The sequence below is a fragment of the Salvelinus namaycush genome, unplaced genomic scaffold (genome assembly GCF_016432855.1).
Source record: "Salvelinus namaycush isolate Seneca unplaced genomic scaffold, SaNama_1.0 Scaffold1035, whole genome shotgun sequence".
In the NCBI taxonomy this organism is placed as follows: Eukaryota; Metazoa; Chordata; class Actinopteri; order Salmoniformes; family Salmonidae; genus Salvelinus; species Salvelinus namaycush.
The window spans coordinates 34183-51273 of NW_024057715.1; positions in this window are offsets into that span (position 1 = coordinate 34183).

Sequence of the window (17091 nt, forward strand, 5' to 3'; positions counted from 1 at the left end):
GACTGTGGACCGTCTCAAGAGGTTCCGGACTGCTCTGGACTGGGAACTGTCGCCGGAAGCTCTGGACTGGGAACTGTCGCCGGAAGCTCTGGACTGGGAACTGTCGCCGGAAGCTCTGGACTGGGAACCGTCGCCGGAAGCTCTGGACTGGGAACTGTCGCCGGAAGCTCTGGACTGGGAACTGTCGCCGGAAGCTCTGGACTGGGGAGACGCACTGGAGGCTGGATGCGTGGGGCCGGCACAGGTGGCGCCAGACTGGTGACACACACTTCAGGGCGAGTGCGGGGAGCAGGCACAGGACGTACCGGACTGAGGAGGCGCACTGGAGGCCGGGTGCGTGGAGCTGGCACAGAACGTACTGGGCTGCGAAGGCGCACTGGAGACCTGGTGCGTATAGCCGGCATCAATTGTACCGGATCTTTAACACACTTCGCACGGCAAGTGCGAGGAGCTGGCACAGGACGTACTGGGCTGTGAAGGCGCACTGGAGACCTGGTGCGTATAGCCGGCATCAATTGTACCGGAACTTTAACACACTTCTCAGGACGAGTACGGGGAGCTGATTCAGGTGGCATTAAACTTATTACACGCTCCTTAGGGCAATTGTCGTGCATCTTCCACCAACTTAACAACTCTCTCCGCTCTTTCTCCTCCAATACCTCCATCCACTCTCTGAGGGTCTCTGACTCTCTCCTTTCACTCTCCTCCAGTTTCTCCCTCTTCTCCCAGAATGGCTCTGGTTCACTCCTCGGCTCCGCCGACCACTCCATGTGCCCCCCCCCCCCCCCCCCCCAAAAAACAAATTTGGACTGTCTTTTGGGCTTTCTCTGTGTCCGCGAACCCCGGCGTCGTCGCTGTCCTCCCTTCTCTCCTTGCGTTTCCCACCAAGGAAGACTATCCTGTCCTGCCAGGATTTCCTCCCAAGTCCAGGATCCCTTCCCATCCAGAATCTCCTCCCAAGTCCAGGATACACTCTCCTCCTGGGCATGCTGCTTGGTCCTTTGTTGATGGGATATTCTGTCACGTTCGCTGGAATAAATGTCGGCCCAAGGCGCAGCGGATGTTGAGTTCCACATTATTTATTGGAAAGTGAAACTAAGCAAAGACAAAAAACAAATAAACAATAAACTAACAACGAACCGTGACTACAGAGTTGCTACGTGCAATAACTCAATACAATATCCCATAAACACAGGTGGGAAAAACAGCTACTTAAATATGATCCCCAGTTAGAGACAACGATTACCTCTAATTGGGAATCATACAAATCACCAACATAGAAAATAAACTAGAACACCACATAGAAATAAATAAACTAGATCACCCCCAGTCACACCTTGACCTACTATACCATAGAAAACAAAAGCTCTCTATGGTCAGGGCGTGACATGAACGGATTCCTGCAAATATGTCAATACCACGGGAGTCCTCTTACATTTGGGAACTTTACAGTCATATTGATCAAACAACCATGAAAATATAGGCTCTCTCTCCCTCAGTTATGCACATCAACAACAAGATCAAGATCAACAACTAATGCTAGCCAAAGCAAAATAGGCAGGAACCGTTGGCCGTCAAATTTGCACTAATAAACTATGGGGAATTGTAGCCTACTCGTCCTTCTGCAGTTTGCCTGATCCCAACCAAGCACCCAAGCTAACTGGTTAAAGTTGGCTAGCTTGCTCACTCACCATTTTACCTCACCCTGGCAGAGCTGATTAGGCTGTTTACATATTATCTAGATGGTTCATAACTATGACTTTTTTGCCTACGTTTACTGACACCAGGCATATTCGGGGGATGTTGTGTGTTCTTTAAATTCACCAGTTTTATCTCAGTTTCAAGGTCTGAGCTTGGAGAGAAGAAGCCTTGTGAGGTATTGGTCGGACACATGCATGGATGTTAATGATGAATTAATTGTGAATAATGAATAATGTAAATCATGAAAATATAACTTGTCTGTGAAGCAGTATATAGGAGAACTAACGGGACTGCCCCGACAGAGCTCCTTACAGACGTGTACAACTTGGTGCATTGAGTTTGTTGAAACCTCTCCAGCTTCCTGATAATAAAGAATGATTAATCTAAGATTGACTTCAGGTGTCCCTGGGGGTAATTTCCACATCAATTTGGCGTCACAAACAATATTCTGATTGATTCTGATTGCGGAGCTTTCCAGTGTGGGTCTACGAGGAAAACAGATGGTGTATTTTAAAAGAGTGAGGGAAATTCCCATCTGACTAAAAGACAATGAGGACCCGCCCAGAATCGTTGTAGATACATGTGGTGCATAGGAAGTAACGACAAGAGAATCATTGAAGATAATGTAGTATTAACCTGTTTGGGGTGCAGCCCGACACCGGTACACTTATGACAACATCCAGCTCAAGTGCAGGGCGCGAAATTCAAAAGATATTTTTTTTAAATATTTAACTTTCACACATTAACAAGTCCAAGACACCAGATGAAAGGTACACATCTTGTGAATCAAGCCAACATGTCCGATTTTTAAAATGTTTTACAGGGAAGACACAATATGTAAATCTATTAGCTAACCACGTTAGCAAAAGACACCACTATTCTTACTCCATCAGTTTTTTACTCCATCAGTAGCTATCACAAATTCGACCAAATAAAGATATAAATAGCCACTAACCAAGAAACAACTTCATCAGATGACAGTCTGATAACATATTTATTGTATAGCATATGTTTTGTTCGAAAAATGTGCATATTTCAGGTATAAATCATAGTTTACATTTCAGCTACAATCAGAAATTGCACCGAAAGCAGCCATAATATTTACAGACACCAACGTCAAATACCTAATTACTCATCATAAAACATTTCTGAAAAATACATAGTGTACAGCAATTGAAAGACAGGCATCTTGTGATTCCAGACAATATTTCCGATTTATTAAATGTTTTACAGCGAAAACAAAATGTAGCGTTATATTAGCGTAGCCACAATAGCCAGAAACACTTGGGCGCCCACGACCAGTTCACATGCACGACAGATATTAGAAATAGCATCATAAAATGTTTCTTACTTTTGGTGATCTTCCGTCAGAATGTTGGACAAGGTGTCCTTTGTCCAGAACAGTCGTTGTTTTGATCTGGAACGGCAAATATCCCTCTTCATTTAGCATGGGCACTTGCCAAGTGGCACGGATCACTCCAACGTCAACAAAGTCAGAGAACGGAACACGGCAAAACTCCCGAAAAAATTTCAATAATCTGATTAAACTATATTGAAAAAACATACGTTACGATGATATGGTCACATGTATCAAATAAAATCTAAGCCGGAGATGTTAGTCGTCCATAACGAGAGCAAAACAGAAGGCAAATTCATGTCCTCTTTCGCGCGCTCCAGAAACAGGAAATGGACGGTCACGTCAAACAAAGAGCTTTAATTCCACCTCAGACCAAGATAAACACGACATTTTTTCTCTCACCACCTCTTGACAACCAGGGGAAGGTGTATGAAGTGTATGTAGACTCTTACGTATCACGCCCATGTATAGGCATGAAGTTGAACAGAGCATCGATTTCTGACATTCCACTTCCTGGTCAGGAAGTGTGCTGCAGAATGACTTCTGTTTCACTCAGAGAAATAATTCAAACGGTTTTAGAAACTAGAGAGTGTTTTCTATCCAATAGTAATAATAATATGCATATTGTACGAGCAAGAATTGAGTACGAGGCCGTTTGAAATGGGCACGATTTAACTGGCTACTCAATACTGCCCCTTGCAGCCATAACAGGTTATTAAGGGAGATTACCAAGTGAATGTGGATGTGAGAGTTGTGTGAGTGTGGAAAGGACGTATTAAACCGATTTGAAATATGGATCATAAGAGATATTATTCGTGTTAAGAAATTTAATTTTGGATAATAAGTGGTAAACTGAGTTCAACTAAGATTTAAGTTTGGATAAAAAGAGGAATGAAATTTGGATAATAGAGTTGAAATTGAGATAATAAGAGATATTATTTGTCACGCCCTGACCTTTAACCCGGTGCGTTCTGTGCCTGCTTTCCGTACTTACCGTGCTAAGGTGGGCATCTGTCCAGGAAGGATTGTGCCGGCTCAGCGGTCCTGGTCTCCAGTGCATCTCCTCGGACAGCTCTACGCACGGTATCCCCAGTTCGCCAGCACAGCCCAGTGCGTCCTGGGCCAGCTCTCCACACTTGCCGAGCAAAAGTGGGTATCCAGCCACGACGCGTTGTGCCAGCTCCACGTACCCGGCCTCCAGTGCGTCTCTCCAGCCACGAAGCGTTGTGCCAGCTCCACACACCTGGCCTCCAGTGCGTCTCTCCAGCCCGGTGCGTCCTGTGCCATTTACACGCACTCAGCCTCCAGCGACGGTCCCCAGTCCGGAGCCTCCAGCGTCGGTTCCCAGTCCGGAGCCTCCAGCGTCGGTTCCCAGTCCGGAGCCTCCAGAGACGGTTCCCAGTCCGGAGTCCGCGACGACGATCTACGGTCCGGAGTCCGCGACGACGATCTACGGTCCGGAGTCCCCGGCGACAATCCCCGCACCGGAGTCCCCGGCGACAATCCCCGCACCAGAGGAACCACCGAAGTGGGGGGAGCCTCAAGCGGAGCGGGGTCTGCATCCCGCACTGGAGCCTCCACCGAGATGAGATGCCCACCCGGACCCTCCCCTATAGGTTCAGGTTTGCGGCCGGAGTCCGCATCTTTGGGGGGGCTACTGTCACGGCCTGACCTTAGAGAGCCTTTTTATTCTCTATTTGGCAAATCTATGTTTCTATTTCTTTGTTGGCCTAGTATGGTTCCCAATCAGAGGCAGCTGTTTATCGATGTGTCTGATTGGGGATCATGTTTGTGTGTGGTTGCTTTCTGCACTGCATGTAGCTTTACGTTCGTTTTTGTATTTTGTTGTTTTTTCGGTGTCATTTAAAATAAAGTAAAATGTACGCCTACCACGCTGCACCTTGGTCCAATCCATCCGTCAACGAACGTGACATTATTACTATTAATCTTTTCACACGAGTTCCAAATATCTCTAACGGTCGATCCAGCGTGAGTTGCTTCATGCACGTGATGTCAGAATGCACACACTGTTCCAAAATGTGATTGTTAAGCAACAGGACAGTTAACACGTGCTGCCTGCTAATTATCTATAGGCTATGTTTCAACTTGTAAATTTCAAATGATTTTCTAACAAGTTGCATTTTCGAACAGTTTGAATTGAGGTGTGTTCCGCCTCCTCATTAATTCACATTTCAGTAAAGTAGCCCATTTCAGTGTTATGGACCATTTATGTTTGAGGCTTTACTGAGTAGGACAAACTTCCCTCTTCCACAAACTGGCACATTTTCGGGTTGGCCCTCACATTGCCTCCATTGTTGTTTTCCTTACAAATAATAATTTTGGACATGTGTGCGTTCTTATCAAAGTAAGTGCCTTATTTTCTGTATATCGTGTTGTCGTTTCTACTGTAGCTTTCAGCATGTATGTATGGAGCATGATGTATTTACAGTTTTATTCATGTTTTCAAGTACTGGTGACAAATTTGTATTTTTTATTTGTATTTATTATGGATCCCCGTTAGCTGCTGCCAAGGCAAATTAAGGCAGTTCTACAATTTTTTTAAACATTACAATACATTCATTACAGAATTCACAACACACTAAGTGTGTGCCCTCACATGTACGTATGTTATCATGTGTTTGTATGCATGTGTCTGTGCCCATGTTTTTGTTACTTCACAGTCCCCGCTGTTCCATAAGGTGTTTTTACCGGCATTTTAAATCTGATTCTACTGCTTGCGTCTGTTACCTGATGTAGAATAGAGTTCCATGTAGTCATGGCTCTATGTAGTACTGTGCGCCTCCCATAGTCTGTTCTGGACTTGGGGACTGTGAAGAGACCACTGGTGGAATGTCTTGTGGGGTATGCATGGGTGTCCGAGCTGTGTGCTAGTATTTTTAACAGCCAGCTCGGTACCTTCAGCTTGTCAACACCTCTTAGAAAAACAAGTAATGAGGAAGTCAATCTCTCTTCCACTTTGAGCCATGTGAGATTGACATGCATGCCATTAATGTTTGCTCTCTGTGTACTTTTAAGGGCCAGCCGTGCTGCCCTGTTCTGAGCCAACAGCAATTTTCAGGGTTACTCCAAGCAGTTTAGTCACCTCAACTTGCTCAATATCCACACTATTCATTAAGAGATGTAGTTGAGGTTTTAGGTTTAGTAAATTATTTGTCCCAAATACAATGCTTTAGTTTTGGAAATATTTAGGACTAACTTATTCCTTGCTACCCATTCCAAAACTAACTGCATCTCTTTGTTAAGTGTTTCAGTCATTTCAGTCATGCTATGATAGCTGATGTGTATAGTCAAGCCAGATTGGATGGCGTATTGCTGCAGAATGCTGTGGTAGACATGGTGGTTAAGTGTGCTTTGAATTCTAAATAAATCACTGACAGTGTCTCTATAAACGCACCCCCACACTTCACACCTCCTCCTCCATGCTTCACGGTGGGAACCACACATGCAGAGATCATCCGTTCAACTACTCTGCGTCTCACAAAGACACAACGGTTGGAACCAAAAATCTCCAATTTGGACTCATCAGACCAAAGGACAGATTTCCACCGGTCTAATTTCCATTGCTTGTGTTTCTTGGACCAAGCAAGTCCCTTCTTCTTATTGGTGTCCTTTAGTAGTGGTTTCTTTGCAGCAGCAATTTGACCAGGAAGGCCTGATTCACTAAGCCTCCTCTGAACAGTTGATGTTGAGATGTCTGTTACTTGAACTATGTGAAGCATTTATTTGGGCTGCAATTTCTGAGGTTGTTAACTCTAATGAATTTATCCTCTGCAGCTGAGTTCTCTGGGTCTTCCTTTTCTGTGGTAGTCCTCATGAGAGCCAGTTTCATGAATGAACCAAAAGTTAATGATGATTTAAATATGAATAATGAAATGTAAATCATGCAAATATAACTTGTCTGTGTAAGTAGTACATAAAATAAGTACATAAAATAACTAATGGGACTGCCCCTGATGGAGCTCCCGACTGACGTGTAGTATGGTGCATTGAGTTTGTTGGAACCTCTCCAGCTTGCTGATAATAAATAATTATTTATTTAAGTTTGACTTTGAGTGTCCCTGGTGGTAATTTCCACGACAGTATGATACAATGAGATGTTCGCTTTGCGTCAATCCCAGTCATGCATGCATGTAGATGCTCACCAATTTGACGGCTCCAATGGCAGTTCCACCTCCGACACCACCAAAACATTCGCTTGAATCTAGGCCCTAGTGTGACTGTTGTGGTTGCAACTACAGTTCTGAACGAGTGACCAGTGTAGCATTGAGGTGAAAAATAACACCTTTATATTACTTGAGAAAGGAGAGAAGTGAAACAGAATTTGGATGAGGGTTGAAGAAGAGGGAAGAAAAGAGAATGAGGAGCAACGCTGAGTCGAACGTGGATATATACAGTCCCTTCAGAACGTGTTCACACCACTTTACCTTTTCCACATTTTGCTGTGTCACAGCCTGAATAAAAACATACTAATTGCGTTACTGATTTTGTGTTACTGGCCTACACACAATACACAATTATATGTCGAAGTGGAATGAGTTTTTTTTAGGAATGTTTACAAATTAATTAAAAATGAAAAGCTGAGTCAATTAAACATCTTGAGTCAATAAGTATTTGCTTAACAAGTCACATAATAAATTGCATGGACTCACTATGTGCACAATAATAGTGACTATTGAGATATTTCCAGACCATGTGTGTTAATTATTAATTGCAGAAGAGCTAGTAAGATGTTGCACTTTATATGTGCTCTGGGTCATTAGACACACACCTGTCTGGGGTTGGACATGACTGGTTATTCATGTAACTGTGTTATGGCCTACTATGTATTTTTGCTATGGATACACCTCTTGCGTCTTTTACAGAGTGCCAAGGACTGTTGCTATGGTCCTACATGCATGCACCTGTCTTAAGACGAGTACATGTATGTCTTTTTGAACTATTGCTGAGGCACTACAGTTTCCATGCCCTAATATGAAACCAAACAAAAACTAGTGCAAGGCAATAAGACGATGGTGGCTAAATGCCAGAGGGGATGAGTCATTAAGAGGAGTTACTATGGGTGTGATGTAAGGAGGAAAAATGTATGAGAAATATGTGCCAAGACTGGAAAGTAGTTAATTTCATGAACCAGCTCGGAATTTATTATGTTGTAATAAAAGTCTATTTGAACTCACAGGCTCCGGTATTTGAGAAATATGATTGACTGTATTTTTGAATGTTTACTTCATCTCTGTACCCCACACATACAATTTTCTGTAAGGTCACTCAGTCGAGCAGTGCATTTCAAACATATATTCAACAACAAAGACCAGGGAGGTTTTCCAACGCCTTGCAAAGAAGGGCACTTAGTATTGGTAAATGGTTGAAGTTGATGCAAAGAGTCAATATTTACAGTGTTGACCCTTCTTTTTCAAGACCTCTGAAATACGCCCTGGCATGCTGGTAATTAACTTCTGGGCCACATCCTGACTGATGGCAGCCCATTCTTGCATAATCAATGCTTGGAGTTTGTCAGAATTTGTGGGTTTTTGTTTATCCACCCACCTCTTGAGGATTGACCACAAGTTCTCAATGGGATTAAAGTCTGGGGAGTTTCCTGGCCATGGACCCAAAATATCGATGTTTTGTTCCCCGAGCCACTTAGTTATCACTTTTGCCTTCTGGCAAGGTACATCATGCTGGAAAAGGCATTGTTCATCACCAAACTGTTCCTGGATGGTTGGGAGAAGTTGCTCTCGGAGGATGTGTTGGTACCATTCTTTATTCATGGCTGTGTTCTTAGGAAAAATTGTGAGTGAGCCCACTCCCTTGGCTGAGAAGCAACCCCACACATGAATGGTCTCAGGATGCTTTACTGTTGGCATGACACAGGACTGATGGTCGCGCTCACCTTGTCTTCTCCGGACAAGCTTTTTTCCGGATGCCCTAAACAATGGGAAAGGGGATTCATCAGAGAAAATGACTTTACCCCAGTCCTCAGCAGTCCAATCCCTGTACCTTTTGCAGAATATCAGTCTGTCCCTGATGTTTTTCCTGGAGAGAAGTGGCTTCTTTGCTGCCCTTCTTGACACCAGGCCATCCTCCAAAAGTCTTTGCCTCTCTGTGCGTGCAGATGCACCCACACCTGCCTGCTGCCATTCCTGAGCAAGCTCTGTACTGGTGGTGCCCCGATCCCGCAGCTGAATCAACTTTAGGAGACGGTCCTGGCGCTTGCTGGACTTTCTTGGGCGCCCTGAAGCCTTCTTCACAACAATTGAACCGCTTTCCTTGAAGTTCTTGATGATCCGATAAATGGTTGATTTAGGTGCAATCTTACTGGCAGCAATATCCTTGCCTGTGAAGCCCTTTTTGTGCAAAACAATGATGATGGCACGTGTTTCCTTGCAGGTAACCATGGCTGACAAAGGAAGAACAATGATTCCAAGCACCACATTCTGGAGTATATGCAAATTGCCATCATACAAACTGAGGCAGCAGACTTTGTGAAAATTAATATTTGTGTCATTCTCAAAACTTTTGGCCACGACTGTTGTCTATTTAAGTCTAAAAATTACAGAGTTAACATGCGATAGATAATTGAGTAATCTTATAAATTGGTGATAAAATGTATGTGAGTGATAAAATGTATGTGAGTGATAAAATGTATGTGAGTTCATGATCAACGCTTACCTTTTCAAAGACAAGTTGACTCGCCTGGCCTTCCTGGCAGCCACAGCATGCATTGCTTCTTGGAGGTTGATTTTGTAACGCACATGTTTCATAGCCTCTATCCGGCTCTCCCATCTTGTGCTGAGGGATTTCACTGTTAGTCCATCTTTTATGTTCTCTTTCAGCATGTCCCAGTTGTGTGTAGATCTGGATGAAAATGTATAAATCTCTTGGATGGTGTTAAAAACTCAGCCGCCTCCAAGCAACACGATGCTGCATCACAGAGAACCAGGTTCTGCGAGTGTGCTCAGCAGGGCCGAAAAAAGGCCCTCGGATGCGTGGGCTGTCCGGGTCCCAGATAGTAGGGTCCCTGCTGGCATTGTTTGGCAGTGTGGCTATGCCTGGTGCGACCAACTGTTCTTGTCCACACAGAGAGCTGTCATCATCGGTAGAAGTGGATGGCACGGACTCCTCCGGTTCGCCCTCTTCACTGGTCCGGGGGCTCGTCCGTCTCGGTGAATGAATGGCCTGTCCTCGGAGGCATGTTGTTCTCCACACCGGATGATGAACATTGCTGTATGCAGAGAATGTGCCTCTTTTCTCATTAGTAAAAAAAAAATTGCTTCCTGATAGTTGGTAGCAAATCTGGTTTCAAATCTCTATAGCTTACTTTTAGCAGATATTATTTCCACTAGTAGCTAGCTAACGTTAGGTTAGGCTACTACCTTAATCACTACTCTTAACAGGCTAGGTTAGGCTACTGCCTTTATCACTAATCCTCTCCGTCACACACATACATTAAAAAACAATACAATATGTTTAATTGGCAGATACATTTTTATTAATGTTTCACAATTGGATAATCACGTAAAAACACACACATATCACCATAGCTACCAAGGGTAGTGGGAATGATTTTCTGGAGAAGCGGGCATGGGGTAGAGGCGGGAACTGCAGCAACGGCTATGAGCTGGTGGCTGGGGCGACACCGGCGGTGTAGTAGCCGATCAGGGGTGCCGGAGGGCGGCAGACATTTTCCAAAATGCCACCTTAAATTCAAGTGCCGCCATAGGTGACCGCCTAATCTTGCCTAATCGGAGGGCTGGCCCTGATATCTTGAGCTCGTCAAGGCACTGTTGGAACATGACCATGGAAACTGTTTGACCAACAATAAAAAGCCACTTCAGTAAAAGTCTTATGAAAAACTCTCAATTTTTATTTCTGGAAAAACAATCCTTTATCTAATTTCCCTGTTTTTGATTTGCTCTACCTTTTATGGTTTGCTTCCTGTCTCTAAGTTTGATGTGTTTAAAAAAATAAATAATTGCCTCTTCATTGGGCAAATTTTGTTGTTGCTAGTCAACTTTCAATGGACACCCCAGACATGTTAGGTCACCACCGGGTAGGACACCACAGAAAAACACAGCCATTTTTCCAGCCAAAGAGAGGAGTCACAAAAAGCAGAAATATAGATAAAATGAATCACTAACCTTTGATGATCTTCATCAGATGACACTCATAGGACTTCATGTTACACAATACAAGTATGTTTTGTTCGATAAAGTGCATATTTATATCCAAAAATCTCATTTTACATTGGCGTGTTATGTTCAGTAGTTCCGTAGTTCAGTAGTTCCAAAACATGCGGTGATTTTGCAGAGAGCCACATCAATTCACAGAAATACTCATAATAAACATTGATAAAAGATACAACTATTATACATGGAACTTTAGATAAACTTCTCCTTAATGCAACCGCTGTGTCAGATTTCAAAAAAACTTTACGGAAAAAGCACACCATGCATTAATCTGAGTACGGCACTCAGAGACCAAAACAGCCAAAGAGATATCCGCCATGTTGTGTAGTCAACATTAGTCAGAAATAGCATTATAAATATTCACTTACCTTTGATGATCTTCATCAGAATGCACTCCCAGGAATCCCAGTTCCACAATAAATGTTTGTTTTGTTCGATAACGTCCATAATATATGTCCAAATACCTTCATTTTGTTTGCGCGTTCAGTCCAGTAATCCAAATTCATGACGCGCAGGTCAGACGAAAAGTCAAACAATTCCATTACAGTTCGTAGAAACATGTCAAACGATGTATAGAATCAATCTTTAGGATGTTTTTAACATAAATCTTCAATAATGTTTCAACCGGAGAATTCCTTTGTCTTCAGAAATGCAATGGAAAGCAGGTCGCTCTCACGTGAGTGCGCATGTTCAGCTCATGCCAGACACCTGACTCAAAGAGCTCTCCTTCCCTCATTCTTCACAGTAGAAGCATCAAACAAGGTTCTAAAGACTGTTGACATCTAGACATCTAGAAGCATTAGGAAGTGCAATATGACCAATATCCCACTGTATATTGGATAGGCAAACCTACAAACCTCAGATTTCCCACTTCCTGGTTGGATTTTTTCTCAGGTTTTTGCCTGCCATATGAGTTCTTTTATACTCACAGACATCATTCAAACAGTTTTAGAAACTTCAGAGTGTTTTATATCCAAATCTACTAATACTATGCATATCTTAGCCTCTGAGCCTGAGTAGCAGGCAGTTTACTCTGGGCACCTTTCCATCCAAGCTACTCAATACTGCCACCCAGACATAAGAAGTTAAGCTACTTGACAGCTTGGTTAGCCTGATCAAGTCTGTGAGCAGCAGGGTGCTGAATCCACTGGCAAATGTTGATGTACTCAAAGGGCCAATAGATGGATACATCAGTCCCAAACCGTACCTAGGTTAGCTTTTTGAGTCAAAGGCAGCTGAGCTCCACCTTGCGCCTGTTAGGGTTGCGAAAGTTCAACTGAGATAGGAACACCTGAACTTGGTTAAAATAATTGTTTAATTCAAAAGTTAATAAATGGCAAATACAATTTCCGTATATACGGGTTCAATGTTTCATCACGCAGGATAAGACAGAGAACTGATTTGTTTTCTGACAAAGATAATATTTTATACTCGTAACAGAGATTGTTCCCGCTTCCGAGCCGGCCTGTCAGAGTAGAGACTGGGCGTGGTTTAGACTCACCCAGCCTATCGTTGATGTTGGCGCCTTAAGCCAGTCCTGGCCCCTTAGCGCATATGATGTCCCAACGCTGTTGCTGTGTAGATTACCCTTCTTCACCCCAAAGACTGGGGTCAGACAGTTTTATAACATTGTCTGAGTTATCTGCACCTGTTATACAATGTCCACTGTTCTCGCTCAAGGCTAACTACAGCTTCCCAGCTTCTTATCTGAGCTAACTGTTACTTCCAGCACACACACACAGACATCCAGACGCCCAGACCAACAGGTTGTCAATATCAAATCACGTTTGTTATAGTATTCAATCACATATAATACAGTTGCTAATCACGTTTGTTATAGTATTGGGTTATAGTGTATGACTCAGAACCTCACATATGTTTTTCGTGTGTATAGTTTATCTGTTATTGTCTATTCAGCAGTCTCCTGATTCACCCCCCTCCTGTGTCTCTCTAAGATTAGCACAGTCTCGGTCACATAGTACAGCGCCCACACTACTGATACATTTGTTGCATACACACACATATTTCATACAGTACAGCGCTCTCTCTAACACACACACATTTCAGGCTGATTGTTCATGGTTAGGCCCTGAGCACTGGTAAGAGTAGCAAGAGTCAGCAATTCAAACTTTAATGCATAAGAATAGTTAGTTAAGCATGTCAAAAACCTTATAAAAACCCCACAATCCCCCGTTTGACACCTATAGGTGTCAACATAAACAATTTTTGATTAACATAGACATTTGTTTTTATTACATAAACATTTTTGATTGACATTTTTATTTTTGATTCCCCCGTTTGACACCTGTAAGGTGTCACAACCAATAAAAATTCCATCCCTTTTCCATATACTAGGTGGGCTCGTTACCACCCAGGAACTTAAAACCTTCTTAGGGAGAACAGTGTTATTAATAAACCTCCTTTACAGCAAACCATGGGTCATCCTCAGTCAAACCCCTCTGTTCATTGGTCTCGGCATCCTCCCTACTAGCTGCAAGCAGGGGCATCATGCCAGAGGCCTTAGCAGCATCTGCAATAGATTTCTTTGCACAAGGTAAAATGCAAGCAGTGCAAAAAATTAACATAGCAAAATACAATTATTAGGGTCAGAAATTCAGTAACCAACAATACAGTGTACTCACCAAACCAACCACCCAGCCAGGAGAACAGTCCACTCTCCTCCACACCTGCAAGACCCTTCATCTCCACAGATAACTTTTCCAACCCACTCAGAGCTTTTGAAATGCTCCCATCCAGACTGGTATTGTTAGGGATAAACGTGCAACATTGTTCTCCAAACATTTTACAAACACCCCCCTGGTTGGCCAGAATCATGTCTAGTGCTAGTCTATTTTGTCTACTGGTTCGAGAGGTGGCATCCAATTGTTCAGCTATCCCTGTAAGTGCTGTATGGGTGTAGTTAACAAATCATCATTAATTATAGTAGATATAATTGATCCAGGCATTATGCTTAGCATCAACAATAGCTGGGCCAATGATGGGCATCAGATGCCACAGGCCATCATTCCTGTTTAATGTCTGGAATTCGTGGGGGACCCCTATTGGGACCCCCAACAGGTTGGTGTGGATGTTATCTGTACTCTTGGACCAAGGAGCGTCACGTTTCTGCCGTCTCCTGGGTTGGTCCCAAGCCTCTGACATGTGCAGCTCCCAAAAGTTGGTTAGCTGTAACCTCAATAATAGGCAATGGTGTTTATCAGACTGGCCAAAACACATGTTCCCTGATAATCTCCTTTCAAAATGGTCAACCGCCTGGCAGGTCCACACATCCACCATACATCAGCAACACCTCTAGTTAATAGTGACATTAGTGATGCAGGCAGCAGTAGGGAACCTCCCATAGTCCATACCTCTACCTGTACCAGTGTTACAGCTGTAATATCCCCCATATGCCTTAACCCCCATGGTGTCTTCTGGGGACGGACTTCTGGGAACACAAGACTCAGAGTTTTACACAGGGTTGAATTTGGCTTAAACTTTCCAATATGTACATCCAACCTTCCCCCTTACTTAGGGCAAATGGGTGAGCAGCCAGAATAGGTCTGGCATGTCCACATACGACACAGTCCTTTCTATTAAGTGTTTTATAGGCCAACCACATATTCTCCCTACCCTCTTAACCAGAATCAGATTGGTCACTATCTGAGATGTCTTTCACATTTATTACCTGTACCAGATTGGAGAGCTTAGGTGATGGTGTGGGACTTGGTCTTGAAGTGGTGGAGGAGGCCGGCTGAACCCTGGTCTGTTGGAACTGGTGGTGGTTCTGGCAGTACTGTGATGGTAACATCCCCATCGTATCCTAATCAGACAGCTCAGGAGTACAAACAGTCCTGTAAAGCCCCACCCTCTCCCAGAGAAAACATCATCAGCAAGAAGCCAGACACACTTTCACTTCTATGAACAAACACAGGGATGGAATGACGGGAAAAGGAAATCTTCATCCGAGAGATGGCCCCCAGAATTCTGTTAATTCCAGTTCTCCTCTCGGACACTGTGCTTGTTCGACAGTGTCAATGTGTCTTACCCTCCCGCAGTGTGATATGAATCCGGGTAGCTACTTCAGCTAGCTGTTACCAGGAGTCCTTGGTATGGTCCCCCCAACAGGCCTCAGGGACTGGATTGAGTGAGTTCACCTGTAATTCACCTGTAGTGCATAAAATCTTGGACATACAGGTTTGGTTAACAAACAGTTTGTCATTTGTTCTATCTGATTATATATTTAACTTCTATGCCTATTTATTAGCTAGAATTTTTTTTAAAAGATTTTTTTTTTTTTTTTTAAATTAGTTTATTATCCAATAGGCCCCATCCTATCCTAGACCACAATGTACCCGTACCCCTCAATGTACCCGTACCCCTCCCCCGTTTGATACCTGGCCCTGGCCAGGTAACAACCTTACCTACTCTAAATAATGACTTAGGTGAGATTAGTAAAATATTTTTATGTTCTTCCATTCGGCAGCGGTCTTCATTGTCCTACGCTACAAGGCATCTAGTATTCTTCCGGGTTCTCCCTCAGTTGGCAGGCCGGAAGGATCTAGAATGGAACCATCATCTATCCATTCTGTCAAGTGACTTATCTACTTTAAAATGTATCTGTGCTGCTTATATATGTTAACCCCCTTCTGTCCTATCTTATTTCACAGCCTACCTTGCTCATTTCATGGTACCCCCTCCCCACTCTGCTCTCAAACCTTCAAAGTCTCAACAGTGCGGGGTAGACCCATCTGTCTGCCTTTTTCTAATAATAGTCAATAACAACTATGTGTTCCTTTGCAATATCAACTAAGTGTCTCACTGTTTTGACTTTATCTGAAATCATGGATTTAAGAATAACAACATGTCTTATAGTGTCAATCTCTAAATATAGAATCAAATCAATAATTTTAATACTATTTAAATAAGCTCTCTCCCCCAGGATCACTCCTCTAAGAACTGAAACCTATTACTTTCCTAGCCTATTGGCTTAAAATATCTCCTTTTCAAACCTCAATGTATCATATCATCCCATATTTATTATCGATGACAAATGGGATTTTTTCTGTTGTAATACCAAATCAATAATAGCCAATTCAAAACCTTCATAGCCAATGTTTAAAAACAGAATCCTGACTACTCAGTGGTTCAAACTACAATTATGTTCAAGAGCTATAAACTCCATTATATGATTTACCTCAAAATTAGTATTCCAAATGACCACAAATTCTTTATCTTCACTACATCCCCCCGTGGGTGATCAAACCACAGGAGAATGAAATGAAAAAAGGTCAAAGGTCACACCCCTACACTCGTGTTCCATACCATGTCTAGACATACCAAAAGAACCCCTTATCTTAAAAAAGTCCCTTGTCTAAATAAAACTCAGAAAATAAAACTCCTAATATTATCTTATCTCTCGGAAACACGGAAACCCCTTAACCCAAACGTTTACTACAAAAACAAAACCTAATAATTATGATAATACCCTCAAATCATTCGTTTGAAATTTCCCCGATGTTTCATGTAACTCATTCACACAACTGTGATAAACGTACAGGTTTAGTAATTTTATCAAATAGATTAGTATAGTTCAAATAAAGATATGCGTTCACTAGCGCTCAACCTGTGTTCACTGTAAATCACTGTTAACTAACTGCAACAGGCAATAGTACGGATTCGATAAACCAAACCCAATTTATCACAAAGGTTGGATCTTGAATAGAATATACAACGTCAATCAACATCTCTTAATCAAAACTATAATGCAAGAAGTAAAGAAAATAGTGTACCTGAACAATGACCAAATCCATTCGAGTAACGTAA